The sequence below is a fragment of the Budorcas taxicolor genome, chromosome Y (genome assembly GCF_023091745.1).
Source record: "Budorcas taxicolor isolate Tak-1 chromosome Y, Takin1.1, whole genome shotgun sequence".
NCBI classification, from domain to species: domain Eukaryota; kingdom Metazoa; phylum Chordata; class Mammalia; order Artiodactyla; family Bovidae; genus Budorcas; species Budorcas taxicolor.
Genome location: NC_068936.1, coordinates 7,700,566 through 7,712,531, shown reverse-complemented (window position 1 = coordinate 7,712,531; position 11,966 = coordinate 7,700,566). Strand labels below are relative to the sequence as shown.

At 38.1% G+C, this 11,966-nt stretch overlaps 1 pseudogene; it reads right to left on the bottom strand.

Moving 5' to 3' along the window:
- Positions 1 to 7,366: 7,366 nt before the first annotated feature.
- LOC128071075 (heat shock transcription factor, Y-linked-like) lies at positions 7,367 to 11,549 on the bottom strand (annotated as a pseudogene).
- Positions 11,550 to 11,966: the final 417 nt, after the last annotated feature.

Genomic DNA, 11,966 nt, shown 5'->3' with positions numbered 1-11,966 from the left:
TAATTTCTCTGCAATGTTGTGTTGGCTTCTGCTGTACAATAGTGTGTATTAGCATATAGGAGACCAAAGTCCTTTTCTGTGTTGTTAATTGTTTGTTGTTACTTATTCATTTTCCTAGGTCCTTCAGAAGTGTTTCTCATCTTTTCTCCATTCCATTTCTAGAAAGTTTTATCACCTTTACTACCACAACATCCAAGTCATTTTCAGGGAGCATGCCCATTTTTTCTTTCATTATATTTTGAGTTTCTACCACATTCTTTTGCCCATAATATATTTCTTTGTCTTCACATTTCCCTACTTACTGTGTTAATGGTTATTTCTTCATAAACTGCTGCATGATAGTTATTGTTTCTTGTCTTCAGTCTAAGTCGATAAAGTTGGTTGAGTGGCTAGTGTGGGCTTTGGAGTTGGAGAGACTAACAATGTTCTTGAGTCTGCAGCTGAGTCTTCCCTGTCTAATTGTGGGACCATAACTGTTTGTGTCATTTGTAGGTGTCTATGGGATTAGCCTGACATTAGGCAGTCTATCTGCTGATGAGTGGCTGTGTTTTTCTGTCTTGATTGTTGTGTGGTGTGACGCATCAGGCCTGGGTTTTCCAGGCAGTTGGGTGCAGTGCATCTGAGATCAAGAAAGAGGCCTTCATGGAGATTGCCACCAGTTAATATTCCCTGAGGACAGGAATATTTTGGAGTCCCATGATCCTGATCTCAGTGTGAAAGGTGGTAGTGGAATGAAAAGATGCTGGGATTCTTGGCCTCAGAAGAAGAGGAATTCAATCTGGGGCCAGAGACAGGGCTGCATCTCTCAGAGCTTTGTATAATAAAGTTTTACTAAAGTATAAAGGAGATAGAGAAAACTTCTGACATAGGCATCAGAAGGGAGCAGAAAGAGTACCCCCCTTGCTAGTCTTCAGCTGCATGTTATATAGTCACTAGCAGTCTGTTAATGAAAGAAAGGAATGTTTTAAGACTCAGAGTGGTACCAGGCCCCCTCACCCATAAGAGGCATTTTGAGATAATCTTGGCATCAGACGATTCATCCCGGGCCATAAAATGATTAACTTGAATCTTGTAGAAGGACATATTACCATACAAATAGTTTCATTGACATAGATTAGGGAACTGATATCTGAGTATAACTTACTGGTTTGTCAATTAGGTTCTGAGGCATTAGGCAGAATTGACTTGAGGGCAGAATTTTGGGTAAAAGCATAGTACAATATCATAGTTTAAGACAAATGTTCCATAAGAAAAATGCATTGGTTATCTCAAGGTTTTAGAATAGTAAACTTCAGATGAAACCAGGTGTCATTACGGCAGCACGATATTTTAAGAGAAACTTCCTTTCAAATTTGTATTGAGTAGGAAAAATGGTATATCAATAGTTTGTTTCCTCCTGCCACTTAAGAGAAATAAAAATGTCTGTCACTTGCAGGCTACTTCCTCTGTTTGGAGACCCCAGGCCTTGTTTCCTCTTACCTTCTCAGGTGCTGACACACGAAAAGATCAGGCCCAACTTATGCCCAGAGAACTACAATACCATAATAATAGATTGAGGAGATTAAAAAGGTAACATAGATAAATGGCAAATAAATAAATAAATAAGAAAAAGGCACCACAAGCAATAAACACTACAGAGAATACAAAAGATTCCGAAAGAGAACCAATCATGTAAATCTCAAGGCCAACAACTACACCAGAGCTGAGTGCCAACTGAAGAATAAAGAAACCAAATCTGACAAGATCAAAACAGCCCCCAAGAATAACAGAAACCTACAGTTAATATAGAAATTCATACCTGTGTTAAACAATGAAGTGATGCAACAACAACAAAAGGCACAGAAAATAGGAAACCAAAGTAAAAGTAGAAATAGCTATACAAAAAATAAACATATGGTTGAAATAATCTTCACAGATCAAATCAATGTGTAGTAACAATGAAGCCTACAACTGGGAAAAGTCGTGCGGCATCAACACAACGATTCAATGCATCTAAAGAATAACTCATGTCTCCTAGTGTCTCATCTGTCAGTGTCCCAGTCCTCAATATGAGCCAGAGGACAACTACACTTCTTTGGGAAGTTCTCCAAAGATGGAGAGAACTGCCTCTGGATCTCTCTAAGGACACTTCAGACTCAAAACTGCTATCATTTCTCTGCATTCTTACAGCTGCCTGAGCCAGGGCTTTTTTTTTTTTTTTTTTCATTTGACCTCTTCTCATCTTTTGATGTATTCCATAGAGACAGGATCTGTGTCGTTAATCCTGTGTATTTAATTGCAGCATGCTCAACTGGTTCAAAGATTTCCAGTCCTCTTCCTTAATGGGTCTGTCCCTAGGTCTCAGGTGTAATTTTCATCTTTCTTCACATGTGTTCACCAAAGGAGTCTGCCCTGAGACGTTTGTGACCCACTGGGGTCTGCTGTGATGAGCACAGGAGGTGGTACAGCTGCTTGGAATGATGGAAGCATGGTGCTGCCGATTATGCATAGGAGCCAGCAGCCATAGACAGAAGAGATTTGGCCTCAATGGGATCATTTTCTAGTCTGTGTTTGCAGGAGCATGAATGGAACTTCTGCTGGTCTTTCTCTATTGCCTTTTAGTAGGTGCTAACATGTGTGAAGGTGAGGGTCTACCAAGGTATCTCCACCTCCTGTGTGTGACAGTGCAGTAAGGGCCTCCCTCTGTCAGTTTGGGAATTCTCAAAAGGCATTCCCTGCAACACAACTACTTAAGCTTGCTCCATCAGGCCATCTCCACAGAGTCAACAGCAGCTCTCTCCCAGGATGGCTCTCTAAATCCTCCCTTCCAGCTTCTGGACCCCATGCATACTGGTTGAGCTGCACTGCAGTTTGGGCCATATAGGCTCATGACACACATTGTGTGACTCTCGCTCTATCCAAATTATATTTCAGCAGCTGTTTTACCTTGTTTCCTTTCAGTCCAAAATAATTTACCCTTAGTGAAGGGGCTTCACTAAGTTCTGGAAATCTCTTCCCTGCTTCTGTATTTCCCACCTAAGGCAAAGGTTTTGTCTTGCTGCCTCTTATTCTCCTTCTCCCTTCTTAATTCCAGGTATGTCTGGAACCCACATGGGACATTCTGGTGACCAGGTCTTCTGCTGGTATGTATCTGATGCTGTGGGAGAACTATTGTCCATGTAGAGGTATTATCTGTGATCCATTCACTGAGAGAGCTGCATTTCACATCTGCCTACAATTCTGCCTTCTTGGAACTTCTCAGTTTTTCCTGGAAAGCTCTATTATATTTTTTTTCCCTGACAGTAAAACAGGAAACATTAGTTGCCATGAATTAATCTGTTTGATGGGGCATTCTTATGTACACACGTAACTGGCACTACTTTGACTTCCAACATGCAATCAAGCATAATGTGTTGTTGTTTTTCTTTCCCCCTTGGAAATTTCTGTTAATGAGGAATTGTCATCAGCATGAAGAAATGCAGAATTTCCACATAACATATAATAGCATAATTGGGCTCAAAAACTCAGCACTTGAATATATCTAGCTAGTTTTTGAACATTCCTGACATTTTCCCAGAGCACTGATGTCTGATTTCGGATCTTGAAGTGTAACACCATTCAGTGGCTATCAAAGATCAGAGACTGCCATGGGCACAATTTAATTCATGTAGAATAAGATGGCAAGATCATAGGAAATTACCAGTTGGTACTTTACTACTTGTAAAAGAGAGAAAACAGAAACAGCAACAATGACCAAAAAATAAAATAAGAAACAAACAGCACTGTGTAGTTATTTAATCATAAGAGGTACCCATGAATTGATATTTGTATCACAGAATAAGCAAGGAGATAACATACAATCATCTATATATGCTAAACTGTCTCTGCTAATGACTTGGACACTGCACACACAGAAACCACCGCCCTTTAAAAAAAAAGGAAAAGGAAAAGAAAAATAATTTTGTAAAATTCTTAGAGACAAGAATACGAGAATACCTCATATGTGTCCTGGGAAACGTGTACACTAGTAAAGGTGCAGCAGTTAGAATTGAACACAGGGAAATGCACGGATTCAAAATCAGGAAAGGAACAAGTCAAAGCTATATATCGCTGTCCTGATTATTTAACTTCTGTGCAAAGAACACTATGAAAAAATAAAAACCTCGATGAAGCTCGTTAGAAACAAAATATACGTGGGAGATAGATTAACCTTAGTTACCCCAATGACAACACTGAAATGACAAAAGAAAAATAGTAAGTAAGGTGCCTCTTGATGAAAGTACTATCTGTTTCAAGTGTAGATATCTGAAATGAGAGAGTCCTGTGTAAAAGATGAAATTCTCAGTTTCATATATGAAACTCTTGATGCAGATTTCAGAAAGTGAAACATAAAATTGTCTATTATTCACATATACAAATCTGAAGAAAGTCTTTCCAACTTAAAATACAGAATTCTGTCTACATCATACATGAAAGTATGGACACAAAATAATCTGCAGAAAATGTAGAATTTTTTACGTTAGAGTTATGAAAATCTGGATGCAGGTTTTTTGACAGGAAATGTAAAAATTTCTATGTCATATATACAACATGGTAATATGAAACATGGGATTTTTTCATATTTGTAATTTGAAAATATTTGTGGTCTTTCCTTCATGAAATACTCAATACTGTCTATTTAACATTTGAAAAACCTGTGTTGATTTTTCTACAAGAAATATAGAATTTTCCCACAGATTTCATGCATGAGCTGTGATAGTCTCTATATTTCCATCAAGATAGTTTGAATTAAAGTCTTCAGATATGAGATTTGAAATGCTGTCTCTTTCTCATTTGACAATCTAGAGAGAAATGTTCTCATATGAAATATGAATTCATAGGAAATATGAATTCATAGGAAATATGAATTCTCAATATGTGAAACAGTTTACAGATTCATACATATGAAAGAGAATTTCCCATGATTCAGAAATTAAGAGTTTAGCTAAATGGCAAATATCAAACAGTTATATTTCATGTATTTCCCAAATAACATATAGAATTTTCTGTATTTCTTTGATGAATATCTGGGTGAAGATTCCCTTACATGAAATAGGGAATTAATATATTTTACACATGTAAAATCAAAACTTATTATACAGTGAAAGTGATAAATAGATACAGGGGATTCTATCTGATAGATGAGTGTCTGAAGACTTATGGATGGAGGTTTGTGATGTACAGGAAGCAGTGACAAAGACCATCCTCATGGAAAAGAAGTGCAAAATGATTAAGTTACCATGGCTCACAGAGAGCTAAGAACAGGAGTGAACCTAAACGAAAGGGGAAAATGAAAACTATGCATCTGGATGCAGAGGCACAAAGAATAGCAAGGTGAGATAAAACCTGCCTCAGGTATCAATGCCAATAAATAAAGGAAATAAATAGAATTGGAAAGTCTGCTGATCTCTTCAAGAAAGTCAGAGATACCAAGGGAAAATTTCATGCAAAATGGGCACAATAAAAGATAGAAATGGTACTTACAGAAGAGAAGCAGAAGCTATTAAGAAGAGGTGGCAAGAATACACAGATGAACTATGCACAAAAGATCTTCCTGACCCAGTTAAGCACGACGATGTATCATTCACCTAGGGCCAGACGTCCTGGAATGTGAAGTCTAGTGGGACTTAGGAAGCTTACCTACAAACTAAGCTTGTGGAGGTGATGGAATTCAGTTGAGCTCTTTCAAATTCTAAAAGATGATGCTGTGAATATGCTGCCCTCCTTATGTCAGCAAATTTGGGAGATTCAGCAGTGGCCAGAAGACTGGAAGTGGTCAGTTTTCATTCCAACCACAAAGAAAGGCAATCCAAAGAATGTGAAAACTCCTGCTTAATTGCACACTTCTCACACAGTCACAAAGAACTGCTCAAAATTCCCAAAGCCAGGCTTCAACAGAACATGAACCATGAGCTTCCAGATGTTCAAGCTGGATTTATAAAGGGCAGAGGAACCCGAGATTAATTTGTTAACATCCATTAGGTCCTCCAAAAAGCAAGAGAACTCCAAGAAAGCATCTACTCCTATTTGACTATGCCAAAGACTTTGATTGGCATAACAAAATGACACAAGAGAACAATAACATCAAAACATGGAATATTCTTCAAAACACGGGAATACATGCCTCCCAAGAAATCGTACATCCATGTAAATATAATAAATATTTATCAATTTGGAAAATTTTTAAGTAAAGAGGAAAAATGAATTACGATAGTAGTGCAGGTTATAGAATGTTGGTGAGTAAAGTGCGGAGCATTTGATTGGTTATTACATTTATTTATTGATAATTCAGTAAGCACTTTAAATGTGTCATTGGCAGGCTCTATGTTTCAGCTGATGTGAAAGATACATAAAGTAAACAGAGTAGTCCCAAAACACATTGAAGAGCTGATATCCCTGCTCTTCTTCGTAGGAGGGTAAACAGGATGCCCTTCCAATCCCAAGAAGCAGTTGAGACACAGTTGTGAGAAGGGGCTTAGCATGACTGAAAATATTTGCATGACTATAGCTTCGGGAGTACGGTGTAAGAGAAAGATAATTAAATTACTGAGGAAAACAGATATCATGTCTTCCAGGAACTTTTAACCATTCTGACATGCTGCAGTCATCACCAGGAATTTATTCCGTCTCTGTGGCAACAGATAAGCAGAATATAAACATGCACTTGGAATTAATAGGTGGAATCTTGGTGTCAGGAAATAAAGACATGCTTTAAGGACAGCAGAGTAAAAATGACCCTATAGAATACAGCTTGTAAAGTACATATCTTGTGCTGACAATGGGCCAGTCATTGATTATGTCATGTAATCTTTGGTATCATGCTGATGGTATAATTGTGATCATGATTTTAGATGTGCTACAATATCTATATTTTCAAGGATGAATGAATTTCTATAATGAAAACAATCAGCTGTCTAACCTTTTAAGACTCTACCAGTAGCTAATAGAATATAATATGTGAATGCACTAAAGTTCATACTCTGTATTTTCATTTTTCTAGTTTTATTTGCATCTCTTCCTTCACTCATACCATCCTAATATAGACACCACTTCATTTCAGCAGGGATGATTTCAGAAATCACTTTACATCCATGACACCTTTTCCCTTTGTTCTCATATTCTTGCTTACAAATATATTAGGTGTAATTTACCTGGGATGCATGACAAATATTTTCTTGAACTAAAAAGTTTATAAACCCGTGCAGTAAAATAGCCAACCATTGAACTAAAACCTCATTTTACTCTTCCTTGTTTGAAAATAGAAAATGAAACTATGAAGAAGAACATGTAAATTTATTGTTCAAATACAAGAAATGTAGGTATTTGCTGACATCTCCGAATGTAAATTTCAATCTTCTTTAGGCTCCATAATCTGACACATATTTGATTGGTCAGATTTAATTAGCATGGTTTTCATATAATGATGATTGTTGATGAGTTCATTTGAAAAAAAGTGGCAGATGTATAAGTGATTGTTAACACTGAGAACCATGAATTACCTCTGTCTTGCAAGGAAGGAAAAGAATTGTTATGGGGTGAAATATAGCTATGCCTGACTAAAAGTTTAGTTTCCACCATTCAATATCACAGTTATCCAAGTCTATGCCCCAACCAGTAACACTGAAGAAGCTGAAGTTGAACGGTTTTATGAAGACCTACAAAAACTTTTAGCACTAACACCCCCAAAAGATGTCCTTTCCATTATAGGGGACTGGAATGCAAAAGTAGGAAGTCAAGAAACACCTGGAGTAACAGGCCGATTTGGCCTTGGAATGCGGAATGAAGCAGGGCAAAACTAATAGAGTTTTGCCAAGAAAAGGCACTGGCCCTAGCAAACACCCTCTTCCAACAACACAAGAAAGACTCTACACATGGGCATCACCAGAAGGTCAATGCAAAAATCAGATTGATTATATTCTTTGCAGCAAAAGATGGAGAAGCTCTATACAGTCAACAAAAACAAGACCAGGAGCTGACTGTGGCTCAGACCATGAACTCCGTATTACCAAATTCAGACTTAAATTGAAGAAAGGAGGGAAAACTGCTAGACCATTCAGGTATGACCTCAATAAAATCTCTTATGATTATACAGTGGAAGTGAGAAATAGAATTAAGGCATAGATCTGACAGATAGAGTGCCTGACGAACTTTGGAATGATGTTCGTGACATTGTACAGGAGAGAGGGATCAAAATCATCCTCATGGAAAAGAAATACAAAAAAGCAAAATGGCTGCCTGGGGAGGCTTTCCAAATAGCTGTGAAAAGAAGAGAAGTGAAAAGCAATCGAAAAAAGGAAAGATATAAGCATCTGAATGCAGAGTTCCAGAGAAGAGCAAGAAGAGATAAGAAAGCCTTCTTCAGAGATCAATGCAAAGAAATAGAGGAAAACAACAGAATGGGAAAGACTAGCGATCTCCTCAAGAAAATTAGAGATACCAAGGCAACATTTCATGCAAGGATGGGCTCTATAAAGAACAGAGATAATCTGGACATAACAGAAGCAGAAGATATTAAGAAGAGGTGGCAACAATACACAGAAGAACTGTGCAAAAAAGATCTTCACGACCCAGAAATCACGATGGTGTGATCACCAATCTAGAGCCAGACATCCTGGAATGTGATGTTAAGTGGGCCTTGGAAAACATCGCTATGAACAAAGCTAGTGGAGATGATGGCATTCCAGTTGAGCTGTTTCAACTCCTGAAACATGATGCTATGAAAGTGCTGCACTCAATATGCCAGCAAATTTGGAAAACTCAGCAGTGGCCAAAGGACTGGAAAAGGTCAGTTTTCATTCCAATTCCAAAGAAAGGCAATGCCAAAGAATGCTCAAACTGCCACACAATTGCACTCATCCCACACGCTAGTAGAGTAATGCTCAAAATTCTCCAAGCCGGGCTTCAGCAGTACGTGAACCGTGAACTTCCTGATGTTCAAACTGGTTTTAGAAAAGGCAGAGGAACCAGAGATCAATATGCCAACATCCTCTGAATCATGGAAAAAGCAAGAGAGTTCCAGAAACACATCTATTTCTCCTTTATTGACTGCCACAGCGTTTGACTGTGTGGAACACAATAAACTGTGGATAATTCTGAAAGAGATGGTAATAACAGACCAGCTGAACTGCCTCTTGAGAAATCTATATGCAGGTCAGGAAGCAGCAGTTAAAACTGGACACGGAACAACAGACTGGTTCCAAATAGGAAAAAGAGTACGTCAAGGCTCTATATTGTCACCCTGCTTATTTAAGTTATATTCAGAGTACATCATGAGAAACGCTGGACTGGAAGAAAGACAAGCTGGAATCAAGATTGCTGGGAGAAATATCAAGAACCTCAGATATGCAGACGACACCACCCTTATGGCAGATAGTGAAGAGGAACAAATAGTCTCTTGATGAAACTGAAAGTGGAGACTGAAAAATTTGGCCTAAAGCTCAACATTCAGAAAAAGAAGATCACGGCATCTGGTCTCATCTCTTCATGGGAAATAGAGGGGGAAACAGTGGAAACAGTGTCAGACTTTATTTTGGGGGCTTTAAAATCACTGCAGATGGTGATTGCAGTTATGAAATTAAAAGATGCTTACCCCTTGGAAGGAAAGTTATGACCGACTTAGATAGCATATTCAAAAGCAGAGACATTGTTTTGCCTACTAAGGTCCGTCTAGTCAAGGCTATCGTTTTTCCTGTGGTCATGTATGGATGTGAGAGTTGAATTATGAAGAAGGCTGAGCGACGAAGAATTGATGGTTTTGAACTGTGGTGTTGGAGACGACTCTTGAGAGTCCCTTGGACTGCAAGGAGATCCAACCAATCCATTCTGAAGGAGATCAGCCCTGGGATTTCTTTGGAAGGAATGATGCTAAAGCTGAAGCTCCAGTACTTTGACCACCTCATGCGAATAATTAACTCATTGGTAAAGACTCTAATTCTGGGAGAGTTTGGGGGCAGGAGGAGAAGGGGACGACAGAGGATGAGATGGCTCGATGGCATCACTGACTCGATGGATGTGAGTCTGAGTGGACTCTGGGAGTTGGTGATGGAGAGGGAAGCCTGGAGGGCTGTGATTCACGGGGTCCCAAAGAGTCGGACACGACTGAGCATTGAACTGAACCATCAGTCCAGCATAACTGCTCTGTAATGGAGATACAATGTGAGAGAAGTAACTGTAGTTGTAGTAGCAAAGTCCTCAAGTAGCCATTTACTTGAGTGTACCTGCTATGTGAGTGCCAATTACAAATGCTCAATTTTTGTAAAACAGCAGATTGATCTACCACAATCTTGTCTGTGTGTCTAGCTGATATTGCTGATGGGGTAGGTAAGTCACGTGGAGATACAGCACTTGTATGAGGCTTTTGTATGAAAGGCACACTTAAACTTGTGCAGGCTGAAAATGTGCTCTCTCCGCTCGTTTCTGGAAGAAATTCAGAATTATGATCATCTTTTGTGACACTTGCTTTTACATGCTTCTTGTTATCTTGAACTAATGAAGATATTGGAGACACATTGTAAATCCCAACTCTTCTTTGCATCCTTATTAAAAGTTGGGGATGACCTCTTTTGAAACTTGGATTATAGTAGGTCTGTAACTAAAATCAAAGGATTAAATTATTTAGTTTCTTTTTAAACCAAGGTAAAACTGACAAACAAAGCTAAGTTATTAAAAAACGTATTCCTTTAAGGAAACCAGCTAAATAACATCAAATAAAACACCTCCATTAGTAATTTTAACAGGTAATAACACGTTAGAAAGGACATGTTCCTGAACTAAAAATATGTTGTATATATACTGTACATACCACTTTAAATAGCCTCGGGACTTTTATCTGTTTTCAAGTTGCTAGGAAAGTTTGTTAAACATCTAGTATCTAATCTCCAGCTATTCTCAACTTCAAAAAACAAAACTTTTTAAGCAATTTGTTATTTCACGTTAAAATTCCGTTTTAGCTACGTATGTGAACATTCTTCTATGTCACATCATTTGATCTTACATATTTTCAATAAGTGAAAGTGTTGGAATACCTTACTCAAAAGAGATGTTTTTCTTCTTGCAGAAAGACAGGTAGTGAAGCAGATCTTTGAAAAGTTTGTCGCTTTTTACTAAATCCATAAAGGTTAAGCTGTTGAATTGAACTTTTCATACTGTTGGTTTCAAATATTCAGAAAGTTCCCTTTCTTTCCAAGACTGCTTTTTTAAAGAGTTCTTCATTGATCACTATGCATGTGCCACTCTCATCCCAACAAATAGATTCAAACTGATCACTGTCAATTATATTCCAAAGTTTTTGTGGAAATGTGAGTGAAAGAAAATTATTCGCCTCATCGTTTCAGACACAGAATATGTGAAGCGTGGCCTTTTGATCACAAGATCCTCAGATAAAGCATGAAAAACATATATTCAATCATAGATCTCAAATCTGAGTCCCCAGTAAGTGTATAATCATACAAAGAAGATCTAATGGAGGTTTCTGAACCAGTGAATTCACCTTTAGTAGACCCATCTTGAATTTCTGAAGAAATATGTACCATCTCAGAGAAATCTTTCTATGCCAAAGCCTTTGACTGTGTGGATCACAATAAACTGTGGAAAATTCTTCGAGAGATGAGAATACAAGACCACCTGACCTGCCTCTTGAGAAATCTGTATACAAGTCAGGAAGCAACAGTTAAAACTGGACATGGAACAACAGACTGGTTCCAAATAGGAAAAGGAGTATGTCAAGGCTGTATATTGTCACCCTGCTTATTTAAGTTATATTCAGAGTACATCATGAGAAATTCTGGACTGGAAGGAAGACAAGCTGAAATCAAGGTTGCTGGAAGGAATATCAGTAACCTCAGATATGCAGATGACACCATCCTTATGGCAGAAATTGAAGAGGAACTAAAGAGCCTCTTGATGAAACTGAAAGTGGAGAGTGAAAAAGCTGGCTTAAAGCTCAACAT